Below are 11049 nucleotides of genomic sequence, written 5' to 3' on the forward strand. Positions count from 1 at the left end.
TACTACTTATTATCAATTACTTTATTAACATATAAAGTTACATGATCAGACCTTTTGTGATGAGAGGGTAAAAAGACTTTTAAACTAACCAAAGGATCATTATTAATAGATCTTAGGAGGTGATTTGTTAATCTGTTCTGATTGTTCCACTTTGAAAACAGATATTCTTCACTGAGCACGGAAGAAACTCAGCAAATCTGAAGACAAATACCATTGACACCAGACTGACAAGGAATTAGTACAGAGTTTATATGGATGTAAAAACATATATATAATCATTTTAAAAATCAACATCGCTAATCGAAATGGACCGAGGGCCAGTGGACTAACTCAAGCCTGTCAGAGTGATGGGTCTCAAAGGGAAAGCTCAAAATAAACCCAGAAATTCAGGCTGGGTTCAAAGGATGACAGACTGCTTTGGTGATATTCTCATAAATGATAAACACATCTAAAAATATTTGCTTCATAAGGACGTCCCTCTGACATCGATGATAAAAACCTGCTGAGATAAATTTGTATCCCCGGTCTAAAAGTAAAACCACTGTAGGTGATAAATAAATAACAGTAGGATAAACTGTTAAGGTGGCAGCTGAATGTCTGGGGGTGTATCTGTATCTAACACCATTTAAGTGACACAATACAGATTTACTATTCCGTTAAAAGCAGACACAGGCATGACATGAGGGCGCCAACATCAAGCAACCCCCCCCCCCACTAGAATAAAGCGTGACTGACTCATGATTGCTCAAGTGTGTGTATCCGCAGGACCTCGATACCTCGGCTCCATCCCCTGGTCGCTACTGACCAGACTCTGGCTCCAAATCCCGTCATCGGCGCGGGACGTTAGCCTTCAAATCAGGGGATAGTTTGGCTTCATTTCTGGAAAGTGGGAGGAAGAAGAGACGTGTCATTTATCTCTATATACAGTCAATGAGCCAGTCATAGAATTTAAGCGGTTTTAAGAAACTTGTCATTGATGCAAACCAACATAATCAGACATTTTCTGCTCAGGCCTCAAGCAATTTCCTGCTTTGCCTACTCTATCGACACACTCCTGCATACAGGTCACATTAACAGATGTTGAATGACACTTGGATACACACAAAATAAAAAAAATATGTAAATGTTAAATTTGGTTAGATCACTGTCATTTGTTCAATGTATGTTAATGTATGACTAAAGGAAATCAATGTCAAACACCCTTTCGCCCTTACACTACGTTCAATAATGTCTTTAGGGCTTTGATTTATGGGAGTTTACCCTTTAACAAAAGATCCTGTAAAGTGGAAAAAAATGTTAATCTATTCTAGTCTGTACTTATAACGTGTTTGCTTCAATGCCATTGGCCAGAGCAATGTTAAGTGTGTCCATCTGTGTGTCTATGTATGAATCTTTTGGAGGAGGGCAATGGAGAATCACACCAAGTTGACAAAACGAGTGGATGAGCAGGAAGCGACGAATGAGAGGAAAGTGGGGATGGGAGAATGGTTTAAAAGACAACAGGAAGAGGAAAGAGGCAAAGACGAGGAGAAAGTATGAGAGAAATAGATATGACTGAACACTCAGCACAACACATGTTTCTGCTTCGCTCCCTCCTACTTCAGGGTCTTTTTGATGTGTCAGAGTCTTTTGAAGGATCTCGCAGCCCACGGCCCGTCAGATGCCGCAGGCTCGCTCTCGCTCTCTCTTTCTATATCTCCCCCCGCCCATGCCTAAAAGACAGGCAGGACGGTAAGAGCACCGGAAAACTCCTTCTGACGTGGAGAAATTAGACTTTAGATATGGTCATTTTTCTACTAAAGAGGTTAGTTTTCCTCATTTAGAAAAGCGTCACTTCTGTTTTACATCATTGATTGATGAGAGATTGCCTCTTTTGCTCTTGCGCACACAAAACTCATCACTGTGATGGAGGGCAGGCGTCACGTGTTCAAGGGTAACAGCAAACAGTGGGAAACAGTTGAGGGTAAACAGTGTCTAAAGCTTTCTGACACTTGTCGTTTTCACAAACAATTCAAACCCATGAGGGAGATGAAGAGTCGTGCTCCGGTGCCCTTTGCTTTTTGTATTACAGCCAGTGATGAACACTTCCCCTCAGTTTTTGAAATCTGAAATAACTCCCCTGCATCTCCTTCAACAAGACACAAACACTCGCTGCTGCTCCGCCTATTCTCCACTCTCTCTAATTCTTTTTTCCCCCCAGAGGACCCGCTCAGCGCTTCCCAGTAAGAGCCATTCAGCTAAAACTTTGATGGGATAAAGTACGTGGATAGACACTGAGTGGATGAAGCAGAGTACCAAACACCAACTGTGTGACAAAACACTGACTGCGTGACACAAACACTGACTGCGTGACACAGTATCAAAACAAAGGCCACTCCAAACAAAACAAGCCCCTCTCAGTTTGCCTGCAGGCAGTGACTAGTTTGCATTTGCTCGTCCGTGTATGTGTGTGTGTGTGTGTGTGTCTGTGTCTGTGTGCAAAAGGGGCAGAGAGAAGTGGAGAGAGCACAGGCTGCATGCAGACAACCTGGAAAGCCTATTTGAGTTCAGGTCCTTAAAAGACGTGTCCATTCTTGTGTTGGACTAGTATTCAGTATCTAATATATAATTATTACAATCAAATAGTATATTTACTAATCAGTGAGGTGAAAGCTCAACCTTAGTCTTAACTTTCTTGTCTTCCAGAGGGAATTTCAATGGCATTTAAAGAGCAGGGGCAGAGCTAGGGGGTGGCTTCTGGGGCTGCAGCCCCAAATCTATTATTACAGTAAAAAAAAAAAATAATAATGGTGTAACCCAGGATTTTTCTGTAGTTTACCCAGTTACAGATGTTCCTTAAACACGTCACCTGCAAACTATGCACAGGTGCTGCTCAGCGGTTACTGCAGAGCGTGTGGATAAGACATACACAGACAAATTAAGTGTGGAGAAGAACAAAAATAACTAACAATTTGTGCAAGTGTTGAAGCTTGGTGCAATAAATTGAGACTGTGTTCTTCTGAATGTCAAAGATTATTCAGGTGAGTTAGTTGCTCAACTTAGCTGATTAGCATGAATCGTGCATTTTAGGAATTCATAGAGCAAAACAAGTCAGGATGTTGTGATGTGTTACCGTCAGTGATGTTAGTTAATGAGCTGTTTAGCTGCTCACTGCCGTCAGTGTGATCGCAGCCTAGAAGCCAAACTAGCTGAGCACTACATTCCTACTGCTGCCATCACTCAAGTAAGCACACAAGGTGATTTCTGTAAACTTCAACTGAACTTCAAGTTCCAAGGAATTCCAACTGAGCTACCTGATACCTAGTTTTAAGTCAATACGTTATCCAGCATCAACCCCAGCCCTTACACTAATAGATTATGAATATTTACAGCACACACTATGACTGCAATTTGGCGTCTGAGAGATCTGAAAATGCAATCTAGGTTTACACATCCAATATTCACTTCATCATTCCACAGATTTTCATGGTCTTAGTCAAGCATAACAAAATGGACTTCGCAAGAGGGAGAGAGAGTGGGAGAGAGAGAGAGTGTGTGTGTGTGTGTGTGTGTGTGTGTGTGTGTGTGTGTGTGTGTGTGTGTGTGTGTGTGTGTGTGTGTTCCTCCTAGTGGCGAACTGTGTCAGTGATTCACACTCAAGATGTCAACACTGCTTTTAATTTGGCCCTTAATGCCTCTGGCACCCTTTTGATGGCATTGGGAGGAAGAGACAGAGAGACAGGGAGAGATGGAGAGAGAGACAGAGACAGAGAGAGAGAACATCACTTGGCTTATTGCATCATTTCCAGTGCCTGTCAGTGAGCAAAATCCGGTGCCAAGAGTCAGATCTATTGCCTTAAAATTAACTCTTAAAATAAAAGCCCCCACTGTCTTAGTTTCATCTTCTGCCAGCTCTTGCGGTGCATTTTCACAGCCTCTCTCCATGTGTCCCGCAAAATATGTTCACAGTCTTAGAATAAACAACATGTCAGCTTTTTGCTTGAGGGACGATCTTTAATTTGAATATATTGTTTTTAATTTTATATTTCCTCCAAGCGTCTGTCACTGAAAACGCACCAGTCATTTTGCTTGCTTTCTGCTTCCTGCCATTTAAAGTGTGGCGCCCTCAGTAACGAGGGGTTTATTGCTGCTTCATAGATCTTTAATGACAGTGTCATCTATATGCATGCCTTTTTGTGTCCTCAGAGACGGCATCTTTGCTTTGAGCCATGTTGTCTTAACTGCCAATAGGAGACCGACACTGGCAGAGGATGCGCATATTACTTGAGCTCTTAGAAACACACCCAATCTTGTTTTCCAACAGAAACCAATACAGTTATTCCCCCAAGCCGATAGTTCTGCTGCCACCTAATTGGGTCTTGTTTGTACGAACCTTAACCGGTTATTGCCACTACTAAACTGATGGAAGAGCATTTTACAGAGCTACATAGCCAACACTACTATCACTTACAACTGCAAGAAACATAAAACTTTAATGCTTTACGTAGTGACGGGGATGAAGATTAGTTTGCTTTGCGTGTCTGCTTGTGTGTACTTTGTGTCTTTTAATGTGCAACTTCAACCTGAATCTGAAAAAGAACCTCCAGGCTAAATCTGACTAATTTTACATTAGATCATATTAAATAATTAATGTACGCTGTCGCTGATTAAGAAGAAATAAATTAATGAATAGAAATGAAGAAAATGAAGTAGTCGGGTTGAAGGAGGGGGAAAGGCTGATTAGAATATAATATTAAGAATATTTGATAATTTACATGTCTTTGCCGTCACTTCTTTGTAGTCAAAGATGTGAAATAAAAAGGCAAACAAAGAAAGATAAAAAAAAGAACTCCAGTCTATTAAAATAGATATCAGATGAAAGGGCTGTACACGACAAATAAATAAATAATAATGCTAAATACTGGGCAGCAAATATTTCATATCTAAACTATTCACACTGGCAGCAATACTAATTTGTGATAGTTCCAATACTCAACTAGAGCCAAGGTCGAACAATCCTACACATGATTATCTAGTTTTATAGTAGAAATATAAAAGAAAAAAAGGAAGTGTTCTGATAACCGTAATTATTAATTGTCATAGAACATTGCTGGATCGGCCCTGTAATCCACATCAAGTTTTATATGGTTCTTTGCAGGCCCAGGCCCCATCCCTGCACCGAGTTTGGTGTAAACCTGTAAACAAATATTCTGGTGTAGATATAGTAAAAGGTTCAAATAGATCAGCACCAACTCATTCTTCAGAAAGAATGATAGTTTTAGATCTTATCTTCCTCACTTGATAAAAGAATATATATATATATATATATCGTGAGAACTTGCGAGTACTCTCTATTTACATCAATTGTATTGGATTTACGTGCAACGCTGTTTACCCCTGAAACTGTTTTGTGGACTCAAACACTTCATCGGCATAGTGGTGAGTAGATAATGAGCTTCACAAATTTGTCAGACCCACATTCATGTGCATGGGCGTCATGTAAAATGTAAAATATGCTTCTACTCCTCCTTTTTAAATGTATGTAAATTTCTCACTGGTTTATTGTTACGATTGTTTTGGGGTGTGAGGTTTAAAGACTTGTGTGGGTTAGGTGGTTGGTTGAATAATGTTTGGCGACCATAACATTTACCACTGTTGGTCTAATACAGTGGCTCCACTGACATAATGCCTTATGATGAATAGGCCCATAATTTAAAGCAGGATGACGGCTGAAAGGTTTGATGCTATATTAGTGTTGTTGGCCTTGAGCTACAGTGACAAAAATTCAGACCTGTGCACTACTCTGCTCAGAAAACATATTTGTTACCAAAAGGCGAAGTCCTCCATATGAAGCATGTGTAAGAACAATCAGAGTCCGGGCTCACGGCTAAGCCGACGGCCGTGGGGCTTCAGCTGGGGCCGCTGCCGCTGTGTGCAATCAATTCGCTTCCAGGCATGGAATACATCAGAATGATTCTATTTACAGAAGCTAATTTTCCTCATGTGCAAACTGTAAATCTTGGTCATCTGATTGTGTCTGGACAGGAGCAGACACCTTCAGGGTATTTTCATGCCTAGATGGGATTGTCGGACCTCAGTAAACAAACTACTGTATGTGTGTGTACTGTTGTGTGGAATGCACTGATTTGTTGTTCGTGTAGATGCGTGCATGGCGTATTTGTATGTATGTGTGTGCAAGTTGTGCACAGTTGACTAATGTCAGTGGACAGCAACAGCAGTCCCCATGGCAAAGCCTATCCATTAGTCTCTGTCACAGCCCAGCTGCAGCTCCACATATCTTAAGGATAAGAGCTCGCTGACACTTCATCATTCGCAAACTGAGCCTCTAAAGGAGGCCAATTATATACATGCAGTGCTAACAGCAGCCAGGGGGCTTATCTCATGATCCTCTGACCACGCCATTTAACGGAGAGAAATAGCATACGAGAGTGAAAGCACAGAGCTCCGTGGGTAGTCGAGCACGGTGTCAACAGGAACACGTGTGCTTGCCCACTCGCACAATGTTATTTTAGGACATATGGAGGATCCATATAGGAGAAGCAGTAAACACTCACAGCAGTAGTCTGTGCTATTTATAAAGATACCTGTTGTGATGTGATCCTTAGGGGTTAACAGGTCAGATATGTAATCCCTGCAGCGTGTTCTGGGTCCACCCTGAGGTCTGTTCCCTGTTGGAAGTAATCCCTAAAAATATCCTCAGGGAGGAGTATTGGAGACCTTCTGATCAATATCTGCATTTCAGGATTATTGACAAATTCCTCCTCTAAACCGTCAGTCCCAGTCCATCGTGAGCTGGTGTCAATTAAAACGATTTAAAAGGAAAATGTTTCTCTTTGAATTTGTTCCTGTCTTGGTTTCCTGTAATGAAAGATTCAAAATAGATTTCAGTATCAACAAAGTGGCAGAGATGTGTGTCGTGGTGTGCAGACGCTTGAATCATCCTCACAACTCTCTGTCCCCTTTTCCTCTTCAATTTTCACCTTTTAGCTCCTCTTTCACTATTCCCCGAGCAACTCTCCCCTCGTCTCTCCACTGTCTGGTCTCATAGACTTTCCACTTAACATCAGCAGAGAAAACAGGTCAGAGAGGAGCAGCACCCACTTGCTGGCTGGCTGGCAGAAATCCATGACCTTTTGCTCGCGATGCATCGGAGTCTGTCAGTTGACCTCTCGTCTTGAATGTTGAGAGACCCTTTAAATGTTGCTGAGAGGGATAGAAATAGAGATAGACAGTGGGAGGGAGAAGTCTTGAAGAGAGGCTTAGCAATTGGCACAGACTTATCCAATGGCTCCACATCATTGAAGTAATTTGATTATTTTCATACCAGTATCAAGTACTACTAGAGCATTTAAAAGAGTAATAAAATAAGCAATTTTAACTCTACTCAAAATGACTCTTTCCTAACTATGGGCAAAACAAAAACACCAACAAAACAAAAACAGGTAGTGGTCTAAGTTTTTTCATTTAATGCAATCTAATTTAGAAATAAAATGTAATGCTGTAAAAAGTAACTATTTCTCATCAAAGCAAAGGTCACCGTGGTCATTTGCTCAAATATCAATAGGCACGAGAAAAACAATTGTGCAGCCTAAACATCTAAATTATTATTGTGACTGTATTTCACTGCATCAGTTAACTTTTTTGGTTCTGTATCAAACTCTTGTGTTTTTACGCAGGATATCATACATTCGACTTTAACCTCACTTTAACATATACAGTAATAATCATTAGCAGAGTGAACCCCTCTAATAGGAAGCAGTGAAGGTGGGATTAGCCTTTATTCGTGGGTATTTGAGAGAAGAAAACAAACACGTGTCAGCACACAGCATCCCCATATATATGATCCTAATAGTGTAATAATGAAAAGCACTGAACAGTTAAACTACAGTGTCGGAAATTCAATGGATTGCATCATTTTGATGGGGAACTAAAATAAAGGAAAGTGGTGATGAAATTATCTGCAATAAAGTTGGAGTAATGCTCACCAGGGAAATCATCTGTATTATTAGCGTTAGGCTTGTGATATGAGGTGGCTTGTGCTGTGGACTGAGCATTGTTGTAGCATCAGGTTTAATGTTTCAGATTTTCAGATTTTCTGACTTTAAAAAGGTAAGAATTGAAAGAGGTAGTGCAAATTTAAATGTGGGGTTTGAGCAGTCAAGCAAATAATATGGCTTTACTGTGATTAAACACATTAATGGTGGTTTAAATCACATCTATAACGAAAGGTATTTAAAAAGAAATCTATATTTAGAGGTTTAACACGGCTTATAACGCCACCTAGTGTTTTAAACCATCTTGGAGCCTTGCAGGGCCAATGCTTAAGTAGAGTCAACCCGAAATCAATTTTTAAATCTTTGCTGAAACTAAACCTCTAAACCACAACATTGTTTAGCATTCACACACACCCCCCCCCGCTGGCAGAGACATGAGCCTTGGCCAGTGGTCCGACTGGCACCGGCTGCAAGAGCCAGCAGTTCAAACGCTCGGGCCACTGTGTGGTCTTAGCATTCAGGCTGGTGACAAGAAGCTGTCACACATTTCTGTTGCAACGCTGCTTCTGTTGTCGTCGCTCATGACAGACAACCTAAACAAGCAAAATAGTTGTGTGTGTGTGTGTGTGTGTGTGTGTGTGTGTGTGTGTGTGTGTGTGTGTGTGTGTGTGTGTGTGTGTGTGTGTGTGTGTGTGTGTGTGGGTAACAGGTATGTCTTACCCCGACTCCGCGTTCTAAAAGCTTTTTAAAGAATTTACTTGGAGAGGCATTTCAGCCAAAACTCAGGGTTGAAATTGCACTAAAACAACTAAGTTTGGTTCCTTTGGGGGGTTGATGAAACTCTAAGAAAATGTATCCAAATAACCATAAAATACTGTGATTCATACTACAATTGTTACTGTTTCTCCTAGAGTGCAGAGAAATTGTTAAATGATCAAATATGGATATTAAGCATTGAGTAATCTCCATAGGGTAAAAGGAAGGAAGATTATATATATATATATATATATATATATAAAAAAGGGAATGGATATTGTATATACAGTACCTCAATAATGTATGCCTGCCTCAGGTCCTATTAATTATGTAGACTCAGGAGAAATACACTGCGCAAGTTTGCAGACTCAGTGCAAATTTTGTAAGCCACCTATCACCATCTTAAACTGACCCAAAATAGTTTTCCCATCCTCTCCCTCAGAGAAGACTCGTGGGGGGTGTTTTGCAGACACAGCAGTTTGTATGTGTGCATGCATAAGTGAGGCAGGTACACACAGATACACTGTTCATATTAGAGTTTCATTTATGATTTACATTTCAGTTCGTCAGCTCGTCTGACAGCTGGCATGCTAGTGGAAGTGTGACTTCTTTCAACTGCACTGTGTTGAAATTGACAGGCAGCAGGTGGATAACACAATCACACCGACTCTATGCACCAGTGCAAGAGTTCTTCTGATCTGATGCCATGTGAGGAAAACTTCTGGATGTGTTTCTCGCCAACACACACACCACTATTCCCAACCATCAGCCCGGTGTGGCACTGGGTTACATAAGGGAAAAAGCTTGGCTACTGTTACATGTGCTGCTATATTTTTCATGCAAAAAGGCCTCGGGGGAGAAAAAAAACCCAGCAGCGAATAAGAAGTAGAAGACAAACACAACTGAAGCTGTCATTACCAAGAGGAGGGTGTGACAGAAGCGTGGAGAAAAGGGTCACAACCACATTTAATGAGAAATGGCAAAAGCGTCACAGCCGGTTAACTTTTGAAGCAGAAAGCAACAAAACGCTTTTGGCAAGACTACTAAATTTGAACTGTGGAGAAGTTTTAGTATCACAGGGCCACCATACAAACACAAACAACCACTCGCACTCATACAGACAATTTCAGAGTTTCCAATTAACTGGAGAATTCCCACACAGACACAGGGAGAACATGCAAACCCCACACAGACAGACCCTTGTGGAACCAAAATTTGAACTGCGGACTTCATGTGTCAACAGTGCTTGAGTAGATACAAGGTAATGTTAAATTGTCACCTCACTGATTCCTCTGTGTTTTAAGCTGTTAGTTTGACATGTGTTCGTAAAATGAATCACACAATCACTTAATGAGACTGTGCTTTGGCTAATGAGCTTCTATGAGTCCAAGGCTGAATAGTTTCCGTTTACCTTATTCTCTATAAATCATTGAATTATACAGTCTTTTATAGGGAAGTAGCCTTTTTTTTAACCATACTGCACATTCTTGAAATAACCTCAAGGCTTATCTAAAATGCTGTCCAATATCTGACCATGTTAAAGCTTAAACAAATGGACCGTTGGGAATGAAAGTACAGTCAAAGTGTCTCTGTGCGGCTGTATTAAGGCACAGATGTGTTTTGAGCTTTTAATAAACTCCTTTATTGTTTTTGTTACTTTTAACAATATGTCATGCTTTACATGCGTGTCCTTTTGATGACCCAACAGTGGTTGACGGTGGAGATTAACAGTGATTCCATTTAGTGCAGCACGATGTATACGACGTGAACTCTTTGGGTTAAAAGGCAGCAGGGATGAGGAGGGTCAGTCAGAGTTCCATGGCTAAACTCTTTATCCTGCAACATAAGCTGACAGGGCCACTTGACAAAAAAATGCTCTTCAGCTGTGCGCACACTTTACACAATGTGATATGAAAAGAATGATAACACAAGAAGATATACCATATATGCACCATCTTTCTTTGCTTCATCATTTATTCATATGACAAAAAAAATGGTTAATATGACTAAAGCTGTGATTTACAGCTTAGATCACATCTACAGAAGCCTGGATCAGATGGATGAATATATTCTACTCAAAGTCACTTACAATACATATGACATGTCAGTAAATCTGAGCAGCTACACCTACAGTTTGAGGTCATGTGAATATTCATTCCTGACACAATGTAATAAAATACTTCATGCAGAGGTCTCCTTGATTTAGGACACCAGAGGGGAAACTACAGAAAAGCAGAAAAGCATAACATGGTAAAAATATGCTGTTTGACAAAATATGAATAATGTAGACAAGCTTCCT

The 11049-nt window shown here is 40.6% G+C and overlaps 1 long non-coding RNA gene across 1 annotated transcript; it reads right to left on the bottom strand.

Annotated features, from left to right (window-relative positions):
- On the bottom strand, positions 1 to 7197 carry LOC117768073. Its single transcript, XR_004615004.1, has 2 exons — positions 6981 to 7197; positions 1 to 879 (listed from the first exon to the last, which is right to left on the bottom strand). It is a non-coding gene; the product is annotated as an uncharacterized LOC117768073 (long non-coding RNA).
- Positions 7198 to 11049: the final 3852 nt, after the last annotated feature.

This window comes from Hippoglossus hippoglossus, chromosome 9, assembly GCF_009819705.1.
Source record: "Hippoglossus hippoglossus isolate fHipHip1 chromosome 9, fHipHip1.pri, whole genome shotgun sequence".
Lineage (NCBI taxonomy): Eukaryota > Metazoa > Chordata > Actinopteri > Pleuronectiformes > Pleuronectidae > Hippoglossus > Hippoglossus hippoglossus.